The sequence below is a fragment of the Pteropus medius genome, unplaced genomic scaffold (assembly GCF_902729225.1).
Source record: "Pteropus medius unplaced genomic scaffold, Ma_sr-lr_union100, whole genome shotgun sequence".
NCBI classification, from domain to species: Eukaryota; Metazoa; Chordata; class Mammalia; order Chiroptera; family Pteropodidae; genus Pteropus; species Pteropus medius.
Genome location: NW_024340849.1, coordinates 40,692,937 through 40,701,705, shown reverse-complemented (window position 1 = coordinate 40,701,705; position 8,769 = coordinate 40,692,937). Strand labels below are relative to the sequence as shown.

The following is an 8,769-nucleotide window of genomic DNA, read 5'->3' as shown; positions in this document are numbered from 1 at the left end:
TTGATATGACCATTTTCATTTGATTTTCAAAATGCTCTCTAAGCATTTTATTTCCCCTTCATTTCCCTAGTGCCATGATGAAATGCCAGATTTCCTGCTGTGGGGCGGACTTGCTAGAAGAGACTGTTGAAAGACAAGAAGAGAGTGAGGAGAAGGGGAGGCCATCATGCTCATGGCCCAAAGCACATCCCACTTTTTATTCAAACGCTGTAGCCTGTGTGCTCTTGCTGCCAGGGCTTATCATCTGTGTGCTTATTATCACTGGGAAGGAAAAGCAAACCCAGAATCAAGCAGAGTCTTTAGCTGTTAGAAGACTGGTCTGGGGTCTCTTTTATATAATGAGCCAGTGATCTTGGTTGCTAAGGATACCTTTTCACAATAAATATGTAAAGTAGAGAGACCTCGACAAAAGGTTAGGGACGCTGAATAGAATTTTACAATGAGGCTGCCTTTTTCTTAGTGTTTCTTTTACACCTGAGTGTTGTTTTTTAAATGGTATAATGCTTTTAGATGCCATAACAAGCCCAGATTGTTCAAAATAATTCCAGGAATCTAGGAAATCAATCTTAATAAAAATCAAATTCTGCAAAACTAGAATTAGTACAGCTAGTGCTAGAATTCTTAGAATTTGCACACTGTTAAAAGTGACATAGAAACTGGAACTGAATCAACCAGACTGATTGCCTGAAAAGCTAAAATTCACTAAACATTTGCTAACTTTAGCTTCATTTTCTGATACTTATCATGGCCCAAGAGATAATTCCACATAAAATGAAAAGGAAGAGAGGAGGAGAGAAAAATCATTATGATGCTAATTCTCTTTATTTGTTATGGATGTTATTTCTGGAACTTTAAATTAAGAAATTGATACCTAAAAAGCCTAAAATGTCAAAACAAAAGAGTAATAAGCTACAACTGGTCCAGAACATACTACTGTTCTGAGAACATCATGTGAAAGATAATGAGCATAAGAAAAATAAATGAGAGCTCAAGTAACTCGTGAATTTCATGTGTTAAATAGGAGATTGAAAACATATTGCTGGTACAGAATAGAAAAAACAATTCTTCAAGAGTTTCAGAGGAGGGCCCTTTAGAGATTATGTCATCTGGTTCCCTTTTATTCTAGTTTTATTTAAGATGTAATTGATGCAGATCACTATATAAGTTTAAGGTATATGGCATAACGGTTTGACTTACAAATATTGTGAAGTTATTATCACAATAAGTTTAGTTAATATCCATCATTTCATAAAGAAACCAAAAAAAAGAAAAAGAAAAAACGGTTTTTGTTCCTTGTGATGAAAATTCTTAGGATCTGCTCTCCTAATGACTTTCAAATGTGCCATGCAGCAGTCCTGTACATTACATCTCTAGGACTTATTTAACCGGAAGTTAGTACCTTTTCACCACCTTCATCTAATTCCCAACCTCCCCACACCTGGCCTCTGGGAACCACAAATCTGCTGGTCCCCTCTTGTATAAATGGAAGCTGAAGTTTGGAAGATAAAGAGGTTTCTCTAAGGGGCCAGGTAGATGAGGAGTACAGCAGCCCTGAACCCACCCTCTTTCTATTTCACAGCAATATCAGTGATCCACACAGGTCTCTCTTCCCAGTGGGCCACACACAGGTTTCCTTTGAGCCAAATGGCACCCTTAATAAAAATTGAGCCAACATTTAAAACTTGGAAGATTTCATACAAAACAGAGCCCAGATTTCCAACTTCTACCAAAAAGAAGATCTGAAAAGGTGACCAAATGGCCAACAGATACATGAAAAGATGCTCAGGATCACTAATCATTAAGGAAGTGTAAATCAAAACCCCAATGAAGTATCACCTCATGCCTGTTAGAAGGGCTATTAACAAAAAGACAAGAGATAAAAAGTGCTGGGGAGGATGTGAAGAAAAGCGAACCCCTGTGTACTGTAGGTGGGAGTAAAAATTGGTGCAGCCGCTATGAAAAACAGTATGGAGAATTCTTAAAAAATTAAAAATAGAACTACTATAAGTCCCACCAATTCTACTTTGGGATATATACCTAAAGGAAACAATCACTGTCTTGAAAAGATATGTTCACTGCAACATTAGTTACAATAGCCAAGACATGGAAGCAACTTAAGTATCTATCAACAGATGAATGGATAAAGAAATGTGATATATATACAATGAAATATTATTCAGCCATAAAAAGGAAGTCCTACCATTTACGACATGGGAGGACCTTGAGGGCATTATACTAAGTGAATAAGTCAGACAAAGACAAATACCATATGATCTCACTTATATAGAGAATCTAAAAAAAAAAAGTACAAAGAACAGATCAGTGGTTGCCAGAGGCGGGGGTTGGGGTAGGTGAAATGGGTGAAGGGGGTCATAATGCACAAACTAAATAAGTCTTGGGGATGTCATACACACCTTGGTGACTAGAGTTAACAATACCGTATTGCATGTTTAAAATTTGCTAAGGGAATAAATCTTAAAAGTTCTCATCATGAGGAAAAGAATTCTGTGATTATGTAAGGTGATTGATGTTAACTGAACTTGTGGTGATTGTTTTATAATATGCACATATCTCAAATCATTTTTTAAAAGAGAGACAATCTGGTAACAGTGAGCAGCAGCCTGACAGCTGTGGCTACCAAGAACTAGAACGGACTAAATTTTTAAAACTTTTCAATAAAGTCATTCCACCTGGAAATATCCACATCTGCTTGACATGTTGAGGTAAAAATCTATTCAAATTATGTTTAATCTCCTCAGAAATGAACCTTCCATGATTTGTTTTTAAGATGGAATGCTAGTTAACAATTGCATTTTCAACATGCACATTGGGTAATATTATTATATCATAGGATCTGATGTTGAGCATATTTTCTTTCTTTTAAAGCTTATTGATGAATTTCATTTTTCATAAAGTCCAGCAATTCATGGCTTCACTGTAAGCTATATATGTTTTTTACAGTGGCTTCTATACTTATAAACACTTAGGATAAAAGATAGAATATTAGTTTATTATTTCAAATACGCCACATATATCATCAAAACTGGTTTCTAAGTTCTTAATGACACTAGTGCATAGTCTTTCCTATTGAGAAATAACCTTTATAACCATTTTTTTGTTTGTTTCCACAGCTACTTAATTTATAAATTCTTAACAGCATAGGACTAATTTAGCCCCTAAAAGTTTCCTGAGATTTTTTGTAAATTGCTACTTTCAGCCAAACACAAAATGTTTCCTCGTTAACGAACCATTCTGATAAGCTCTCTGAGCAAATACAGGAAGCATAGTATTTAGTTCAGTCTCTCTACAAATGGGATAATGCTCTAAGTTATGAAAATAAAGGTGTTCTCATTTAACCCAGGATGAACAGGTCTGCCTCATCCTTAATATCACTGCATTACTCACATTATTAAACCTCACTTTGAAAAATTGTGTTTATTACATTAATAAGTGAGAAAGCGAATCACCAAAAAATGTTAATCTATTGCATAATTTATTGTATTACAAATAAATCAAACATTCCCTGTGCCTCCAGTACACAAATCTAAAACATAAAAATCAGCAAGTCTTTCTTCTTTTAACTCAGGTTTGTATTTGAAGTAATAATCATGGGAACTCTATGGATAACTTATGCTTGAAACTGCTTCCCCAAAAGAATACTGAAATTACTTTTCCCCTTAAAAATTCTGTCATAATTTCTCTTCCTTCTTCCAGTCATCATTAAAAATAACTAACTTAAATTTTTATAAAATAACTCAAGAACCTAATTTTCGGAAGATCCTAAAGAGAGTAAAAACATATTCAAATTTGAATGTGGAAACCTAATGAAAAGTTATTCATCTGTGCAATTAATAGGGCAGTCAAATGTCTGCCACAAGCTGTGTCATTGGCTCCAGCTGTCGGTCCCACCCTGAACGCAAGACACAGAGTTCCTAGTCTTTACCCTGATCCCCCTCACTTCATGACAGGGGAGGAAATACTTCCTAAATGTTCTTACTCCATTCTGTTCAATAGTGCTCTTTCCTAACACTCCCAGACAATAAAAGTTAAGAAAATTTGCTATGAAATTCCTCAAGTTCTAAATACAAATGTGTTTATGGAATAGCCAGAAAACCTGATGTGAGAAGAAATGTCATGATAGGAAGAATTCTGAGATGGCTCCCAAGATCCCTGCCCCTATTGTACTCACTCCATACAACCCACTCCTCTTGAGTGTGGGTGTGACTTGTGACTCTGATGGGATAGTTATTCCCATGATTATATTACATCACATGGAGAAGGGATTTTACAGATGGAATTAAGATCACTCATCAGTTGACTCTGAGCTAATCAACAGGGGAACCATCCCGGGTGGGCCTGACCTAATCGGATGATATAAAAGTCACTGGGCCTCTCCCAAAGGAAGTGATTCAGAAGATAAGAGAGATTCTCCTGCTGGCCTCACAGGGACATATTGCCATGCTGGGGAGAAGACCACGTGGCAGGGAAGGCAGACAGTATCTAGGGTATGAGAAGTGTCCCCACTTGGCCAACAGCAAGGAAGTGAGAACCTCTGTCCTATAACTGTAAGGAATTGAATTCTGCCAACAACCAATGGACTTAGAAGAAGATCCCAATCTCCAGAGGATATTGCAACCAAAAGCTTGATTTCAGCCTCATGAGACCTTAAGCACAGGACCCAGCAAAAATAAGAACCCACCCCCACAAAAAAAAAAAAAAAAACAGGAGTCAGCGACCATAGAAAATATGTGTGTTCATCCCTGTCCCTGGTTCCTGGCATAGAGCTCCTAACGCCCTTATGATTTCGTAAGTGACAAGAACACTAGGCACATATTTTGTTCTAATATTTGGGTTTTGACCTCAGTTCCTGACACAGAGTTCCTAAAGCCTATGTTTTGTCCTTCTTAAACAACCCATTTTTATCTACATGGGCTTTTGCAGTATTTCTTTTCTATCTCTGTTGAAAGGGTAAAATTGCTGTGAACCAGTGGCCATGATGTGATGCCATGTCTCCGTAAGGCAGAGTTCACAGGTCTCAGAACCAGAGAGTGGAAGCATTTCCTGTCCCTGCAATTTTAGGCTCTCCTTGACCACAGGGTACACTTCTACTAAGGGACTAAGCAAGAATTCCACTGAACCTAAAGCTGTAACAGCCATTTGGGGCTTCTCATGATAGTGGATCAGAAAACACAGTGGAGACACAGTACTAGTGGGAGTAATTGACCTAGATATTGTCTGAGGAAAGAAAATTGCTGCTACATAGTGGAAGCAGGGAAGAATCTGTCTGGAACTTAGGGATTCATCAGCTTACCATTTGTCATTTTCATACACAGCAACCACACCTGGCAAGGGCACAGGAATTAAGGGCTCAGACTCCTCCACGAAAGGGTCTGGGTTTCTCGACCTAGACCAGCAGAAAGATGGACCAAGGGTGAGAGGAATCTAGAATAGATGGCAGAGAAGAGAGATGGTGAATATTAGTTACAGTTTGGAGACCAACTGCAGCAGAGAAACCTGCAGCATGAGCTTCCAACCACCTGTTGTAAGGCTATATTTTAGCAATTTTAATTGGCCATCCTAGAAGAATCGGTGGCGGGATGCCATGAACTTAGGGCAGGGATCAGAGATGTGCACATGGTGGACTATAGGGATGCCCCTGATCCAGTGCCCATATCTCCTTCCTCTTGATACTTCAGTGTACACCAGTCCCACTTCCAACTGCAGGCACTCACTTGGTCCCACTGCAGGCCAGAAGTGTCCCAGAAATAATGCCTCTGGGAGCAAGCTTCCAGCAGCTGACAGGTGACAGTGTAGACAACTATACCCAATCTCCTTGACCTTCAAGTGAGATAAGTCTGAGCTTCATCTTTCATACTGTTTCCTAGTTCCCTAAGTAGGTATAAGCACATTCGCTGTGCTTATTTTTATTTTTCTTATTTTTCTTCTCTGTCTCACATTCCCATCTCCTACCAGTATTTCCTGAAATTATTGCCCATATCAACCACTTATACTCAAATCTTCACCCCAGTTCCTCTTCTGTGTAAACCTGAATGAAAATACTTTAGCAGATTTACCAAAAGCTAACAAGTCATCAGCATCAGACCGCCCACATACATGGGCCCCTTTACGGCCCTGGGAAGTGTCTTAGAAATGTATTCACATAATTATATGTTTTTGTGAAATTCACAAAAAAGATTTTTTTTTTTCTTAATGAATGCTCCAAGTTCGTATAAGCTCCAGGACTCAAACTTGGATCCACTCCTGTTTATATGATATTCCATATATACTATTCACTTTTTGTTTATTATTATTAGTCTTCTTTCATTAGAATGTAAATTCCAAGTAGGCAGGAATTTTGGCCAATTTGTTCACTACCAAATCCCCAGTACCTTTATCAGTGTCAAGCACATAGTAGATGCCAATCATTTTTGTTGAATAAATGAGTAAGCAAGCCCCAAATGAACCAAGCCCTGTCCTGTTTCTACCTGTATTCCTCTGCTCTCTCCTCTGATTAGAATTCCTTCTGCTTCTCCCTCAGTGACTACTCGCTCAACACTTTTCTCAAATATCTAAGAATGGCATCAGTGGAAGTGCAGACATGAATTTAGGAAAGGATTTATAACCACTCTAAATATCTACTTCTCTTTCCAGGTGCCTATTTTAACTTTTCATTAAAAAATTTTTAAGCACACAGAAAAAAGAAATAGCACTGTAAATAAGCATCTATCCACCACTGAAATACAATTATTAACCCTTTGCCATACCACATCACCAATATATATTTTTATTTAATTATACATAAAATTTTAGCAGCATAAAACAATTTGTTACATCTCGTAATTCATGGATTGGCTGGGTGTTTCTTCTGCTTGTCTCACCTGGGCTCACTCCTGTGGTTGCAGTCACCTAGAGGGTTGACTGGGCTGGAAGGTTCAAGATGGATGCGCTCCAGGTGCAGTGGTTAGTGCTGGCTCTTGGCTGGATGCCTCAGTTCTCCTCCATGACAGCCTAGGGCAGGTTTCAGCAGAGGCACAGTGAAAGCTGCAAGGCCTCTTGAAGTCTAGGCTCAAACACCATCATTTCTGCCATATTCTTTTTGAAATTGGTTTTATTGATGTATAATTTATATACTATAAAATTCAATTGTTTTAAGTGTACAACTCAATGATTTTTAATAAAATCACAGAGTCGTGCAACTATCACCATAATCTGGTTTCAGAACTTTTTTTTTACCCCAAAAAATATTCCCCATGATATTTGTAGTAAATCTCCATTTCTACCTCCAGCCCCTTAAGACAGTTAATTTACTTACTATCTCTATAGATTTGCCTTTTTGGACATTTCATATTAATGGAATACATATAATATGTGGTCTTTGGCATCTGGCTTCTTTTACTCAGCATAATGTTTTTGACATTCATCCATGTTGTAACATGTATCAGTAGTTTGTTCTTTTTTATGGCTGAGAAATATTCCATTGTATGGATAGATCACATTTTGTTTACCTATTCACCAGTTGGTAGACATTTTGATTATTTCCAGTTCAGGGCCATTATAAATAATACTACAATGAACATTCATATACAAGTCCTTGTGTGAACATACATTTTTTTCTTGGGCAAATAGAAACCTAGCAATGGCATTGCTGGATTACATAGTAAATTTACATTTAATTTATTAACTGTTTTCCAAAATAGCTGGGCTATTTACATGCCTGCTGATAATGACTATTGATCTAGTTTCTGTACCTCCTCCCACCTCTTTTAATTTAGAACAGAGTTCGCCTCCTCAATTATTTTCATGAAATTCAGTCTTTTAAGAGACCTGGCCAATTGCATTGTACAATCGCCCGCATTCTAAATTTGATTTTGTTCTTTATGTTGTTGTTTAACTTGTTGCTCTATCCTCTATATTTCCAGGAACTAGAAGTAAGACCTAAAGACTCGATTACATTCAGGTTAATATTTTGGAAAGTGATAACATGTACATCATATTATATACATCAAGAGGCACATAATATCTGATCATTCTACTATTAGTAATATTAGAATTGAACATTGTATTGGGGTGGTGAAAGTCAGATCTATTCATTTTTTAAAGGTACTTTGCCTTTGACAGAAAGTAATCATGGGGCAATTCTATGCATAAGAAAAATAAAGTAAGAAGGAGTGTTCTAGATAACTTACAAAATATTAAAATACAAGATGATAATTAAAATTTTAAATGTAATATTTTAAGGAACAATATATGTGTACTTAGCATCAATGAATTAAGTAGTGCAATTGAGCACTCGTTTTCCCATGATTTTTCTGGTAACCAAAACCATAAAGCAAAGACATTTAGTAAGAGATCTTACTTCCAAATAGAAAAGGGCACATAAATTCTTCCATAAAGGTAAACTAGCTCCAGCAAGATTTCTCACAGAAATGCTTATATAAATACATTGAATAATGGAGTAGGTAATTATTCTAACAAGTGTGAAAGCCTGGACATTGGTATACCTTGATTGAAGAACCAGCCTTCTGTATCTGAAAAGAAAGTCTTCTTCTGTCAAACATCTAATTTTATGAAACAGACCCTAAATAGCGATAAAAAAAAGAGACATCTGAAATTTCTTTAAGTTCAGTTAAAGCAGCCCTGGAAATTAGTAAAACGACAGATTAGCCCAACAGCATTATTTTGCTACATAGATAGTTCTAAGGGAACTATGAACACACACACACACACACACACACACACACACACACACACACACACACTATTATTTTC

At 37.1% G+C, this 8,769-nt stretch overlaps 1 long non-coding RNA gene across 1 annotated transcript; it reads right to left on the bottom strand.

Moving 5' to 3' along the window:
• Positions 1-4,936: 4,936 nt before the first annotated feature.
• Positions 4,937-8,562, bottom strand: LOC120583257 (uncharacterized). Its single transcript, XR_005647747.1, has 3 exons — positions 8,502-8,562; positions 6,879-7,008; positions 4,937-5,442 (listed from the first exon to the last, which is right to left on the bottom strand). It is a non-coding gene; the product is annotated as an uncharacterized LOC120583257 (long non-coding RNA).
• Between the last annotated feature and the right edge of the window lie 207 nt (positions 8,563-8,769).